The sequence below is a fragment of the Schistocerca piceifrons genome, chromosome 5, assembly GCF_021461385.2.
Source record: "Schistocerca piceifrons isolate TAMUIC-IGC-003096 chromosome 5, iqSchPice1.1, whole genome shotgun sequence".
Lineage (NCBI taxonomy): Eukaryota > Metazoa > Arthropoda > Insecta > Orthoptera > Acrididae > Schistocerca > Schistocerca piceifrons.
The window spans coordinates 390,475,459-390,492,229 of NC_060142.1; positions in this window are offsets into that span (position 1 = coordinate 390,475,459).

The window sequence follows — 16,771 nt, forward strand, 5'->3', positions numbered from 1 at the left end:
AAATGGTGGCAGACGATGCTGTGACGTCTTTGAAGCGCGAGCTCCGTCAGTGCAAGATATCTCAGCACAGCTGAGCGAACGTTTTCTTCCTGCTGCTAGTTTAGTGGACAATGGCAATACTGTAGAACACTTTTGACAACTATGTGACCATCGATTTATGTTTGTGAGTGGTTCATAATTATGTTAGTAAATTCACTCAATATTTTTATGTCCTTTAAATTACATTTGCTACATGATTCGCATTGAAGACGTAGGGAAAGTATGTTATTTGGTCCATGTAGCATGTTCCAACAGAAACTGATGCTTACATTGACATTTATGTTGCGAATTAGTCGTCTTATCCATCACATGGATAACGAGGATGCTCCGTTTTGCTACAGTTGTTGAATAGCTAACAAGGGAACCTCCCCATCGCACCCTCCTCAGATTTAGTTATAAGTTGGCACAGTAGATAGGCCTTGAAAAACTGAACACAGATCAATCGAGAAAACAGGAAGAAGTTGTGTGGAACTATGAAAAAAATAAGCAAAATATACAAACTGAGTAGTCCATGCGCAAGCTAGGCAACCTCAAGGATAGGGTGATATCAGGAGCGCCGTGATCCCGTGGTTAGCGTGAAAATCTGCGGTTCGACAATCGCTCGACCCCTTAAGGAACTTTCCGATGCCTTACAGTTCGGAAAATATTCATTGACATTTTTATTGAAGTCACGAGCTATATTTGATGGATTCATATTGCCCACGCAATGCATCTCACGTATTTAATGCAGTCTCGTCCAAAGTAGCGAATAGTCAACTACCAGCCAGGGAGCCTCGTTAGCAGGAATACTCTCTCTTCCGTGAGCTGTAGTCGACTGACGTCATGTGTTTCGATGTTTGTTTAGATGTAGCGTCATCATACTACGGCGCAGTTACCTCGCATCAGACGGACGGACGGACAGATAATAATTGTCTGAAAATAAAAAATTAAACTTTTCACTCCAGGGAAGATTTGAATGAAGGACCTCTCGTTCCGCAGCTTTTCATGCTAACCACGGGATCACGGCGCTCCTGAGCTCACCCTATCCTTGATGTTGCCTAGCTTGCGCATGGACTACTCAGTTTGTATATTTTGGTTATTTTTTTCATAGTTCCACACAACTTCTTCCTGTTTTCTCGATTGATCTGTGTTCAGTTTTTCAAGGCCTATCCACTGTGCCAACTTATAACTAAATCTGAGGGCAGTGCGTTGGGGATGTTCCCCTGTTAGTGGTATCGTGTGTTGGTGGCGTTGCCAGTTTACATACTGTGCATGTAACACACAATAAATGCGTTGGATGCCTCCTGTGATCAGTTACTTGAAAAACGTTTGTTGTCATCGTAATTTATGTAACTGGCTCTCCGACTTCCAATTTGACAATTTGTGAAAAAATTGTTTACCTTGTTAGTCCTAGTTTCAAAAATTGTCTGACAGAAAACGTAGGCATGAAGGAGTCTGTAAAAGCAATTATTCGCTATTATAGCAAACTTTTTAATCCACTTGGTACCTGAATTCTCTATATTGATTCTGAGAGTTTTGTTATTTCTATTGTTATTTACTGTCTCAATGTCGTCCGTGGAAACAAAATTAAAGGCAGTTGGATTAGGTTCCTGATCTATAAACTGTGATTTAATATTCTACGCTGCTAAATAAATTTTGAAGTTTGAATGCTTTACGTAAAACAGAGTATCGGTTTCAGTCCTAGGACTGACGATAAACTTCAGAAATACAATTACAGAAAAGTGGCATATCGATTATGGCTCCTCACCATCTACAATAGTTGTTACCCGTAGTTTCGTATTTGCTATTTTACCGTCGTTACCCTTTAGAGACCAACCTGATCTTTCCACAATGCCATTTTTGACTTGCTTCTTAATATGTCTTGTAACTACAGATTTATTGAAAATATTAACTGTTAAATACGCTATTCCACAAATTAAAAAAAATCCAGTTATTCTTCATATCTTGAAACTTACTACCGTTGTCTTTCACTGGAGAAAAGATACATAATAATAAAATGAAATCAAAGATTAGAATGTCAAAACATAGTGTGAATGGTTAAAATGAAATGAACTAAAAATCATCTCCTTGTCTAAAACACGTTACCTCTCAAAAATTTTTACACCTCTGATGTTCAGCCACATGTGGACAAATAGCGGGTCCCATGATGCCGTCACAAAATTAAGCCTCAAAAATCAGTCCACACTCCACTTACTGCGTTTCCTTGAAATCATATAAAATATACGTCTGTAAGTAAAAAAGAAAGAAAAAGAAAAAAAGCTTGCAACAGCTGATTGATGAAGAGGTCAAAAAAAACACCTCTGCTGATGCTTCTTAGTATCGCGTATAGCCTCCTTTGGCTTCTACAACAGCTCGAAGTCTGTTGGGCATTGAGCCCACAACTCGAGCCACATAACTAGGAGATTCAAGTAACTCATTCCAAGCGTCATGAATCACATCAGTAAGCTGTCGGAGAGTCGACGGTGACCGCCCCTTTTCTGGTATTACTCTGACCATTTCTGCCCAAATATTCTCAATGGGATTCATGTCAGCTCCTTTAAGTGGCCATTCCATTACAGTAATATTACTATGGTCGTCGAACCACCTCTTAAGCACACGTGCCATATGAATAGGCGAGCGATCTTGTTGGAACATGATCTGATCATCTTCAAATCTTGCTGCCACAGCAGGCAACATCACGTTCTCCAGAATTGATATGTAATTGCGCGTATCGAATATTCCTTCCACTTCCCACAGGAGCGCACACCCTTCGGCCGATATCCATGCCCATACCGTTACCGACTGCCTGCCACTCCTTCGGCAACTGTAAATATATTTTCGATTATACCTAGCACCTTTAGGCCGGTAAACAAGTACTTTTCCGGTTGATGCCGTAGAGAAAACTGTTGTGTCTAGACAAGACAGCCTAGACACAATGAGAGGAAGCCGAAAGGCACGCGCTTGAACTCACGCAGGCTGGCTTGAGGTCTGAAACAGGATACGTAATGAATGCTATAAAGAAAAGTACGTAGCTTCTGGAATACTTAACTTTAATCCACATTTGTAGAACATCGCTCTTGATGATACATGCTTCACACTATTAATTATTAAATCTATGGCGCCTTGCTAGGTCGTAGCAAATGTAGCTGAAGGCTATGCTAACTATCGTCTCGGCAAATAAGAGCGTATTTGTCAGTGAACCGTTCCTTGCAAAGTCGGCTGTACAACTGGGCGAGTGCTCGTACGTCTCTCTAGACCTGCCGTGTGGTGGCGCTCGGTCTGCTATCACTGACAGTGGCGACACGCGGGTCGGGCGTATACTAATGGACCGCGGCCGATTTAAAGGCTACCACCAAGCAAGTGTGGTGTCTAGCGGTGACACCACAAAAACTTTTTCGTGCGTGAAAATCACTCGCCTCGAAAACTGGAGAGGTTTGTCGCCATTTTCAGTAGCAAAAGCAAGGCAAACTTCTCTTTGGGAAACAGTCAATGTCTCTTTCACAGCAGCGCTTCTTGCTCTCAGTCCACCTTCCCTTACACGACGAGTGACGGTCTTACTGCTAACATTGAGACCCAAAGTTTGCTGAATTTGTCGTGCGTTGACAAATGGGTGGTTCTCACTGAAACGGCGTATCTGCTGATCCTGAGCTGCTGTTGTTTGGCGGCGACAGCCATGAGGCCTCCCATTCAGGTTACCACTCTCTTCTTTTCGTCTGACCCACCTGGCTACCGTCGACTTGTGAAGACCCATAGTTCTTGCTATATAGCCATTTGAAAATCCCTCTGCATGAAGTGCTATTATAGCGCCCTTGTCTGCCTCAGCCAGATGGGCCATTTAGCGTTGACTGAATGATTCGTCGCGGTTAATATCGGCTGCGGAAACAGAGCTGGCAGGAAAAGGACTGCCTCCTCCACGATGGCAGCCACAACGCAGTGGCCAAGTATGTGTAACACGGAAATCGATGGCATAAACGAGAGATCGCAAGCTCGTACCCGTGTCATTACATTGTGGAGCAACTTAGAGTCTGTAATTTGTCTGAGAAGGGACTGGTCCACACTTGTCATGTCTTATCCTGATAAATATTACATGAAAAGAAATGTTAACGTTTTGCATATGCGGCAGGCCTAACGCAAGAAACATTTCTGAAATATCTGAGGCAACCTGAAGAACACTTCGTGAATTTTAGCTATAAAAGGTTGCCTTACAAGAAGGAAAACGTGTTTATCCCCGATCGCCGTGTTTCCAAGTGGCGCAGTTTACTCTGAGGCATACATAATTCTCGCCGGGCGTAAGAAGCGACTCGACGAACGAGGGGAACTCGCCAAGTGTCATAGGCTGATTGTCCGGAAACTTTGCTCAGTGAAGGAGAGGACAAAATAAGCGAACATGTGTTTCGGCTTATCTGCAGACACTCGACCGTTTCCGAGAAAACGACGATCAAAGTTATCAACGCGCTATTGCTCTAGTGTAGATACCTTCTGCAGCCGAGAACGCAATTGAAGCGGTGGCTCAGTGGCTACCGTCATTCCTTCTTAACTTTGATACCCGTGTTCGAGACCATATTGGGTTTTTTTATTTTTTTTCCTGCCTCTCTATCAGAATTATATACGAATGTTTTTTTCTAATTTATGTTGAAATAATGTTGTCATTATTCACCAATTAACTTTATGTGTAATTAATGAATTAAAAAATAATAAACGAATAAGACAAGCTGATCTAAAATCATCTGGTCTGCCTCAGGTATCGTTATATCCAAATGGTTTATAAATGTTTATCTACATTCAGATCCGATAATGGCACCTTTAGTGTGTTGAAACCGGTTATTCAGTAGACAGTATTTAGGCGATCTTGGCTCCTGAATTATTTCTACAACAGAGTGATCGCCCCACTACGCACTGTGTGTTCCCTTTTTAACTTATTTCTTTACGCAGTAAATTAACTGACGAATAACGACAACAGTGTTTCAACATAAATCGGAATAAATATTCGTAGATAATTCAGAGAGTGAGGGGGGGGGGGGGGGGGGGGGAAGGAAAAACCGTGTTTCGAACTCGCAGCGCAAAGTTCCGAAGCCGCTATGCTAGCCGCAGAGCCAGCGCTTCAGTTGAATCCTTACCCGCTAAGAGGTATCTACACGATAGCAACAACGCATTGGACACTTTGACCGTCGTTTTCTCAGAAGCGGTAGAGTGTAAGCAGATAAGCCGAGACACGTGTTCGCTTATTTTGTCCCCTCTTTCACTGAGCGAAGTTTCAGCAAGATCGGGGTGTGACACTTGGCGTGTCCCCTCGTAAGTGGCGTGCGTTGGGATTCAGTAGACAGAATGCGTCCACTTTCCTCGACTACTCATTGACATGTTTGGAAACTTTCTTTCTTGTAGTGGCACTTTGCATTATGATGGCTGGTTTTCCTGATAACGATCTACTTATGGACTTTGCTCCTAATTTACGTTACTGTGTAGTAGACCTACTGCAACTACTTAAACCGGAAATGTTTGTTTGTTTGGATACTCCGCTTCTTAGTTGCTACATTTCGCTAAAATATTTTCCTTTGTTTCAAAACGGCAACATGGTAAGATCAGTAACAATTTAATACTTTGAAGCAGTTATGTATGGTGTACGAGGAGTGTACTCTGTTGAATGAGGAATACATTAAACACGAAAGCTGCGTCCAATAACAATACTTAACTTTCGGTTATATGACAAAACACAAGTCGAAGCACTGCCAGTTCATCTCAGTACCCAGTAAAACTTAAACTGGAACGATCGAAAACATACTTTTGTGGGGAAGGCAAACGAATGACTACGTTTTATTGGCCGCACACTGAGAATACGCAACAGGCCAACTGAAAACACTGCCTACACTACGTTTGTCCGTCCACTGCTATAATATCCTTGACAGACCTGATTGACTGTGCACGCAAAAACGTCCAAGGAACGGTAGCACGATTTGCAATGTCACGAAATAGGGGAGAGAGAGTCCCACATTTGATAATCGAGTTGGGGTAACATTCATGAAAACATACGCGTTTTTGTTGCCACGAGATCTTTTCACGAGATTTCAGTCACCATCATCTGTTCTGAATGCCAAAACATTATTTCCTAGAGAACTTACACAGGAAGAAACCATAGTAATAATGTAATTCATGGCTCGCAAGTAAAGATTTAAGTGGTCCTTTTCCCCGCACACTGTTAGTGAGTGGGACGGTAGAGAAATAACCCGAACCTTCTGCCAGGCACGTAAGTCCGGATTGCAGAGAAATCCTGTTGATGTAGTCATTAGATGTAACAACGAAATTATGTTGTAATTACGACATGTGACTTTCATTTCATTTGAACATCGAAATTGTTTGCTGTTTATTCACTTTTTGTTCATTAGTTTCAGCCATATACGAACACCTAGGCGCGTTAAATTGATATTGAAATAATGTGTCATGCATGGACCAATAACAATAAATTCCCACCTACTTGTTATAGTACTGCAGTATCTGCCAGCGTCTTCAGAAGTGGATATCGCATACGACGTTCCTAGGGTGTTTATAAATGGATATTGCAGACGACTTCGAACAAAGTTTGAATGTAGCTTCGTAAAAGTTCCGTGATCAAACGATCTGAGTTGCTGGCGAATACAGTTTATCCTCACTAGACAGTATATATTATCATTATACATGAGGTGAATAGGATTTCGCCGGGTGCGGTGGCCGAGCGGTTCCAGGCGCTTCAGTCACGAACCGCACGGCTGCTTCAGTCGCAGGTTGGAATCCTACCTCGGGCATAGATGTCTGTGATGCCCTTAGGCTAGCTAGGTTTAAGTAGTTCTAGGTCTAGAGGCCATTTTTTGACCTTTCGCGTAAATTTTCTTTACATAAACGGTCGTATCTTTACATTGCGTTGACATAGAAGCTCACTTTTTTACACCACCAAGGGACCGGTTACCGCAAGAAGTGCGATACATTTCCGCTTATTATGTCCACCCGTTCTGGAGGTAAACGGGTTTTAAGGGTTGGGTAGACCGATAGACGGTCAAGAAAGTGAGACTAGTAGGGTTCCGTTTTTACCGGTTTAGGTGACGAAATCCTAACAACGAAAACAGCTACGACAGCTACTGAAGATGAGGGCCGCATAAATAACACCCGCTACTCTTTATTCGAAATGTTCTAGTTGCAGTCGATACATCAGCATATTAATCGTAGCTACGCTTTCGATCCAAATCACGTTTACAGGAATGCAAATAGACTCCATTTGCCTATACACGTGGTAATTCACATCCCAGTATTAAAGCCACCGCGTTTTAGAAGTGCGAACATTCCCAATGCTAGCTAGCTTAAGAAACTCTTCGGCTAATGAACGTTTTCTGGCTGTGGCGAGTCTCCTGGAGAATTCAAACAGTGTAGAATACGTTTGCCAGCTATGTAGCCGTTTATTTCCTGGGGTGGTACAGAATTATCCTACAAAATTTACTCTCTAATAACAGTAATTTGTTATTTCGATAAACATCACGAATGATTGTCACGTAAGCGGTGACATAAAAGCAGAAAATTCATGTTTTTGAGTCCAGAAAGCTCTATGCAACAGAAACTGCAGATTTTCATTGCGAAATTGCCGGCTTGATCTTGTCTGGGGTACTAATAGAGGGCTGTTTGCCTGGGTTGTCTGCTAGCATAGTGAAAGGAAGGACTGGTTTGTTTTCGGTTCTAATCTCTATGGAGGCAGGTAGAATATCAGTAAAGCAATTTTAAGAAATTCTCGCGCCCCCAATACGATTTATCGCTACCTTTATTCTGTACTGGCGCCCTGTGGATGTCAATATGACACTCTTGTAGAATTTCATACATGTTACTGCCTCCTTTTTCCGCTTCTGTCAATAATGGAATTGACTTAAGTGTGGCACTGAATGATTTTTAAGTGAATTTTGTTATGAATCTTCACGCCTTGCTAAATTTGCACACTTTCATGGTAGGTCAGCAATGGTATGGGTGGTCTGAACGTTGACACAGACCGTTTCGCGTCCGAATGCGGATAATATTTTGCTAATTCGTAACAATCTGGGGTTCTTTGTCTTACTGAAACAGTTATGTTATCTGGATAAGTTGAAATTCATTTTATTGGTCCGTTTCATACCACTTAGCGTTTCTTATTTCAGTTCTGTCTTATATTTACGTGTTGTATTTAACACACTAATCAGCATTAATACAGTCCTACAAATTATTGAAAACAGTCTAAAAAAGTTCAGATAGTTTGTCAATTTCACGCCTGTGCATAGTATGTTGGTAGCACTTCGTCGCCTTGCCTGTTATGCTGTGTAGCAGACTTTAAAGCCGTGCGGATCAGCATAACGAAAAGGCGAGGGGTCTCGCTCGTTTTGTCCACGACTGTACATGTGCGTCAGTGAAGAAGACCAATAAAAAGGTGTTAGCATGTGGACGTAATGTGCTATTCCAGTCTCTTCTGTACCTAAGGTCCATCACCGTTCCCTTTGGATCCCTACGTAATTCGGTGCTCTCCGATCCACACGATCGAACAGCGGAGGAATGGTACGCAAGCGTCAACTTTAGGTTACAATATCTCCGGATGTAATTAACATTTTACAATGCAACAACCGGCACTGATTACGTATTTGTTTATATGTTCAGATGTGCTAAGAAAACTAACGGGGTTCCATTTAAAATAACGTAGGTTTGTGATAAAAACATACTTCCGTGCATTTTTTTATGGTTTGTATTAACCAATTACACTAGCCCCTCTCCTCACGTTCGGTCTGTGGAATCGATTCGTCAGTATTTGATGTGGTTTACGAAATATATCCAGCGGTGATGTTAGGTGACTCACCCTGTATATATATATCGGTTTTATCGAATTGCTATATTAATGATGAACGTCTTGCGCGCGTCACAACATATTGTACCGAGTCACGTTATTGTGACCACTATCAAAAGCCTACTGTGAGTCGTGCAGGAAAGAGAGCTATTGAGGTTCTAGAAGGCACCAACACATGCCGACTTCAGTGCCGTGCAAGCTGCGCTTGATTTCTCAGTTGTGGATGCATTCCACGAAGAGACCGATCAAGAAGGTGCACGCATTGTCGATTGGCGATTGGGAGTTTGGTGGCCGGGGCAGTGCAGTAACTTCATCCAAGTGCTCTTTGAACCAAGCAAGTGCACTGCGAGCTGTATGACAGTTTGTCATCCTGGTGGATGCCATCGTGCTAAGGAGAAACAAACCGCATGTTGCGGTGGACGTGGTCCCCAAGGATAGATGCAGACTTGTGTCGATCCATTCTGCCTTCCAGAATGACGAGATCTTCCAGGGAATGCCCTACACCCTACCTCCTTCCGACGATTGTAGCAGGGTGTTTGAATTCAGGTGTTTCACGCTCTCTGTCCGATGGAGCATAAAACGTTATTCATCAGAAAATGCTACCCGTCGCGTCTCAGTGGGCGTCCAATTGCGGTATGGGCGTACAAATTCCAGCCTTCGTCGCCGATGAAAAGCAGTCGACATGGGTACATAAACCGGGCACCTGCTGCGTAGGCCCATACCAGAGGTGTACACATTCCGCTTATGATCTACCCATGCTTGCCTCTTAGCGAGGCAGCCGAACTGCCGCACGTCAGCAGCAGAACGATCACGCTACTTTACTCCCATGCAAGCCAGGCTATGCCCAATGGAAGCAGGCTAATGAGTCTTACTTGCTTTCCTGACTGCCTGTATTCGCGCAGTGCTACGCTATGTGGTACTTTACTCTGTACGATTTCACTGTAATGTTATGAGTAGGGTTCGGAAGTTGATGAAAAGTCTTTACCCGAGAATCACAAGACGAGGTTCAATGAAATACTTATTGATTTTGGACCATTGTAGGCCGGAAAATAGTGGTTTTACTTGCCTTTGTATCTTTTTCAGAGTATTTCCGACTTATTTATTTATTTCGATGTCAACGGTTTTCTCTGCAACTTCACTCCGACTAGTATCAGCTTTTCTCAATTCGAAGCATAATCAAGTCTTTTGTAATACATGGTTTCTGTAGTAAGCAGAATCATCTCTAAAAGTCGAGATCCTTTGCACCTAAGAACCTGACGATCTCTGTTATAATGCAACGGCAACGAAAGTAAAATGTTTGAAGTCTAGTTTCTATAACCTTAGTGTGTTCCAATCAAATATGAACCCAATTATAGCAACTTTAATTAATTTTTCCAGGATTCTCTAATTCACTGAACTCTTTTTAAGTGGCTAAAATAGTTCCCCAGACGTGGTAGCAAACATGATATTCGTTTTTCATATTACGTTAATCTTCGACGTACATGTCTGAAAGAAGAAACTTTTCTTTCATACTAAGCTTTCTTCGCACTATGCACTCTACCAGAATGTGGTTTTTAATATACACTGAGCCATATTTCTTACTCTTTCAATTAAAATTTGCCTTAAATTTAGAAAACATATACACTACTAAATGGGCCCGAAGTCCTTAGCACATACAGGGTGATACACGAAGATGTGCAAATATTTTAACATGTTATTCTACAAGTAAAACTACTGAAAAAATTTCATATAAACATAGGTCCCCAAATGTTCAGTTAGCGAGTTACGGCTACTAAAAGACTTCGCTAACATGGAGCCACCCCAGAACTGTAGGAAGTTAAGGTACAGCACGATTTCCATTTATTTTGTTGTTATTGATCCGGTGAATCTAATGGAACATGTCCCAGAACATCCAGAGGAACAGAGATTATTATGCAAGTAAATTTGTTTACTTTCTATTAAGAGTGTAGAAACGTTTATGTTGGCAACCGTTAGTGAGATGTTCCAGTCGTTTCCTAACTTTGAAACAACTTTGTTTTCTGTATTGTTCAGTGAAAGAACATAATAACAACAGTGTATTTAAGTCAAACCACATAGCAAATCTTGTAGTTTGTAGATTATTTATGAAATAGTGATGCCTTTCAAATTTACGACAGAGGAATACGCCTATATGGTGTTTATTTATAGCAAATGTGATGGTAGTGCTACGGCTGCAGTTAACTAATATCGCGTACGTTATCCCACTCGTAGGATTCCGAATGCGCAAACCATTAGCGGAGTATTTCGAATGCTACGGAAGACAGGTTCTCTACCTAGCGTTCATAATCAGTACGAGCGCTCGATACGTGAAGACGATGATGAGGATATTATGGATGCTGCTAAACGTAGCCCTGGTACCAGTTAACGCCGTATCTCTCAAAGATTAGGCATTTCCCAATCTAAGGTATGGCGTACACTGAAGTACAATAATCTGTATCCTTACCATAAACAAAAAGTGCCTCATTTACATCCGAGAGATCCTGCCCTTCGCTTGGAGTTGTGCAACTGATGAAATACTAATCGGCAGTTACACAAATACATTTTATTTACTGATGAGGCACAGTTTACTCGAGATGATATAAACAATTTACATAACGAACACGTATGGTCTGAAGCAAAACCACATGCAACAGTGCAACGCATTTTCCAGCAGTGATTTAGCATAAATGTGTGGTGTGGTTTAATCTACATGCACTTTTTATTGGACCATTGTCCGCCCCGATAGGTGAGTGGTCAGTCTGCCGCCGGCAGTGCTGCGAGGCGGTCACACGCCAGAGCGCTGTGGGCGAGGCGCGCACCGTGTGTTTGTGTTTATTTCGGCCGCTGTAAGTGCCGTATTCCTTCTAGACCACCATGGCGCACAACTATCGGAAGAAGACATTACGTTTCAACTTTCGTTCCGACTTCGCCCGACCCAAGGCTCTGGAGGTAGAACGATTTATTCGCGATGAAGTTAAAATACCACCAACGGACCTAATTGGTATCCACTTGTGCACAGTTAGCAGTACCGTCTACGTCAAAATGATCAACGATGCGGCGTGCAACAAGGTGCTTCAAGAGGCAAAACGTAGACTGCGCTTCTGTCATTTCGACGGCAACGTCGGACCCGTTACCGTCGACCAAGCAGGTCTCGGCACACTAACGATAAAGATCTTCGAACTGCCGTTCGAAATACCTGCAGACGTCGTCATCGAGGCGCTCCGTCCCTATGGCAATGTTCTGGAACATGTTGCCGAACGATGGGTACAATTTCAGACCTATCCAGTTTTAAACGGTGTTAGACAGGTCTGCATCGAGTTGCAGAAACACGTGCCTTCCTATCTACGTGTCGGAGGCTGCCGTGCCATTATAATGTACGACGGCCAACCTCGGACCTGTTCCGGTTGCCGGAAAGAAGTTCATCTACGGTCTGAATGCATTCAACGACGTGTCGCGCAGCTCCCGTTGTCGGAAGCGTCCGTCACACCCACGATGGCCGCCCTACCGGTTACTTACGCAGCGGCTCTCGTCACGTCTACAGTTTCGTCCAGTCCGTCGCCCGGTCCTTCCGATCGGCACGTACCATCATCCCAGTCACCTACGGACGGTGCAGACGTCCCACCTGACAACCTTGCCGCCGAACAGGCTCCCGCACCGGACGCTGAGGAGACCAGTAATTGTTCACAACATCTGTTTGACCATTTCCATCTACCCACCGACGCCTTCGAACCAGGTCGACGCTTCTCCTTGCCGTCGTCCGACACTGAGGAACACGTGCGCAAACAACGCTCGCCACGTAGGCGCAAACGCCGTCGCCGTTCACCCACGGGCTCTCAAAGCGTCGCCACCCACGACGACGAAGACGACACCCAACCAGCCGATATTTCCACGCGGAGGTCGGCGGACAGCTTTCAGGATGAAGAAGACGTTTCGCAAGACGGGACCGCCATGGAGGTCGCCACGCACAATGTAACGTTCGGTGCGCAGGTTGAGACGCCTGTCTCCCCGCTGACAGCTCCAGATCTCTCTCACCACGACGCAATTCCCATGGACATTGGACAGACCTACGGCACAGGAGCATGGGCCGACGACGTTGAGGACGGTACGCCTCCTCCTCCGGATGAAATGCCTCCGCCGGACGAGACTGCCTGTTAACATCAAAAGCGAGACACTGGAGCAGATGGGACGGGACTTCCTGTCGGTGCCCTCCTCATACTTCCCTTGGTGATCGTAGATGCGAGTCCACCACCACTGAAACAAATGTACCGGTTCGCCACACTGAACATAAACATGATTGGCACCGCACCCAAGCTGCAGCTCCTATGTGACATGCTTCGGGCCTCTGACGTAGACGTCGCGCTTCTTCAGGAAGTACACGTTGCCATACTACCATCGGTCTACAGCTACGACCCATACACGTCCACATGTGATGAATCGGGGCGTGGAGTGGCTTTCTACATACGCGAAGGAATCCCACTCAAGGACACGACAATCCTACCCTCTGGAAGGGTCATGGCTGTTACCATCTTCGACACGCACCTCATCATATCTACGCTGCGTCTGGCTGCACGAACCGTCGGCAGCTGTCCACTTTCTTCGGACATGACGTGGTGCCCCTGTTTGCTGGGCTCTATGATCGCCTTATCATGGGAGGCGATTTCAACTGCGTCCTCCATCCGCAGGACCAAATGCCTGGTTATTCTCCATGCCCGGCGCTGCTCACCTTAATCGAAGATTTTCATCTAGTGGACGTTTGGGAGGAAATTCATGGCAATACCCCCAGTTTTACCCATTATACAGCACATTCTGCGAGCGGACTGGTGGCTCAAATGTGCCAAACCTGTGATCAGAAAGGTCTTCATGCAATGTGGCAAGGCAGCAGCAGCATGGCATCGAGAAACCACAAATTTTTATTACGCCATCCTCCGTGAACTCGATGCGCTCCCTCCATCACCTGAAACCCATAGAGAACGACAGTGTACTAAATCTCGTCTCCTCTCTCTTCAACGTGCACGACTGTACGGTGTCGCGGTGCGTTCCCGACGACAGGACCTCCTCCACGACGAAACACCGTCCACAGTCCACGCCGCATCCAACCATCGTCGTCGACGTCGACTTTTCGTCGCCAACATCACGACCTCCGACGGTGTTCCCACACAACACAGGCGGCAGTGGTGTCTGCCTTCGCTGAACATTATCGCCAATATTATGACGATGAACCGATGGCAACGCCAATTCCTGATGATCTCCGTAGCGGAGTCGACGTCAATGATGTCCGCAATCACTGCAGAAGAGGTGGTAGATCAACAAGGGGGCCAAGAACAAATCACCAGGACCAGATGGTCTCCCCGTGGAGTTTTACCGGGCGTTCACCACGTTAACGCTTCCTCGCTGAACGGAAATGATTCAGGAACTCTTTACTCCGACCTTCCCAATTCCACCGGAATACGTGACTGGCATTCTTCTGCTAAGCCGAAGGTAGGGTCTCATGTCTCTGCATATCGCCCCCTTACATTAGTGAATGCAGACTATAAAATCTATGCACGCCTCTTAACAGCGCGCGTTCGCACCGTCTTACCTACGGTCCTTTCACCGGAGCAGACTGCACGTGGTTGTGGGGCCACCTTACAAACAGCCCTAGGAGAATGCCGTGACCTCGTCGCGCTGGCGGCAGTTTGTCGCCTTCGTGCGGCACTTGTATCCATCGATTTCACGAGTGCCTTTGATCGCGTTCGCCATCCATTCCTCCTCATGGTGTCGACACGTATGGGGTTCCCAATACTTTTTGTCGATGCCATTCACCGGTTACTTCTTCCCGCGGTCTCGATGGTGCAGGTCAATGGGAGGCTTGTGCGACCGATTCCTATACGCCGCTCTGTGCGTCAAGGATGCCCTATGTCTACTTTAATATATGCCAATGCACTTGAGCCCTTTATCACTGGTCTTACCTCTAGACTGCAGGGTCTCACTTTACGTGACTGCACCTTTCACTGTAGAGCTTATGCGGACGACCTCCTCTTTCTCACCTGCTCCTCCACGGAACTCAATGACGCAATCCAATGGATCCACCAGTACGGACGTCTTTCTGATAGCATTCTTAATGTCCGTAAATCGACTATGATGCAGATTGGGCGCAGCCTCCCGGCTATGGTGCGACCTCACTCTCAGTCAGTACCACCCTTCGTTACTTGGGTATCGAATTTACGAGCTCCACACACCGCACAGTGGCCCTGGCAAGTGCACCGTAACTTAAACCAACTGCAATGTGTGTCCTATGTCAACATGTATGTCACCCCTAAACTGGTACACATCGCCCAGATCCTCGCAGTGCCGTTACTCCTTGGCCGCCGCATCCAATCAGCCTTTGGATATTTTGTGTCAACAGAGGCACTTTTCAAAGTCCGCTACAACACTAACACTGCCTCCTGCAACTCTTTGTCCATACAATGTTGCGGCACTGGCGGGGGCCGGTCCCGTCCTTAACACGCAGTCTCTTAGATATCCTCCGACCAGCTTCTCTCGATCCACCGATCAATGTGGCACCTATTTCTCCATAATTGTGCCACGTCGCCAATTGTTTCACTGAACTCTGCTACGTTCGGGCCGATCTTCCAGTCACCCGTCCTCTCCGTACAAAAGATTATTATCGTTTGTTTATGCTGTCCAACCCCTGCGACCCCGTGGTGCTACAGTACCCTGACATTAACTGGCGAACGGTTTGGGGGTGTGTGCATTCACTATTTTTACCGTCGTCTGTGTCTGCACTCTAGTATATTTTAGTCTATGGCAAATTCCCGACTAATAGTCGACGTTATCACCTAGGACTGGCCACCTCCCCACTCTGCCCTGACTGTCAGCTCGAAGACACGGACGAGCAGCGTCTTACATGCCCCCTCAAACAAAACGTATGGCTCCTCATCCAATGAATCGTGGGCTTTTACCTCCGTGCTACGCCAACGATGGTAACCCCAGATTTCTTGTTGTTGCCCCAGACATTTCACTACCCTCTTGCTAAGCACCATACGCTAATCTGGTTTCGAGGACAGGCTTTAGAATACGTTTTTCAAAGTGGTCCTTGACTTCTGGTACAAAGTTGTGACCGCGCAAAGCACCCTCATCCGAAAACCATCTTACCGACAAACTTTTGCCGGTTATCTCCGCAGCGTCTTCCTTGACCCCCCTCAAAGTTGGGGTGTGCCATGCCTACCCGTCACTTGATGCAACACCCTTATCCACGTTCTCATGCATCGATCAAAAACAGAAAAGAAAAAAAGAGAAAAAGAGGAAGACAGAATATGTTATATTTTATTGTACTTAATGTTATTCAAATATTTTTTTAACTAACAATTCTTTGTATATGTTTAAATGGTAGCTTCAAGAACTGTAGCATATATATATATATATATATATATATATATATATATATATATATATATATATATATAGTCTTAGATAAATCTATGACTGTACGAAACATTTCAGGAGATATGACGTCAAATATTGAGATACACGAGAAACAGCCGCATCATATATAACGCTTCAGTTTCTTACTTCTTTACTTACAACTCCTTACGCCACACAGTTTGAAGACTGTAGACACTCTGACACTGACACTGGATGTACCTGCAAAATCATATCACTGTACGACACATGTTTCAGGAGACATGACATAATTAACATTGAGCTGCGTGAAAATTAAACTGTAGGGCGAAATTCGCTAGAGATATAGGTGAAATATATGTAGAAATTTGTGATAATATTTTACATACATGTGAAAAATATTCGATACATGTGTATGCCAGCAAATCCAGTGTAATAATTTCAATCTAAAATCGTACACATATTGGTTACGATGTGGAAAGAAATACTGCGATGATAAAAACTACTAGGTCCTCATTGGGGTAGGAGTGATAACTTGGATAGAGAAGGGGGAGGAGA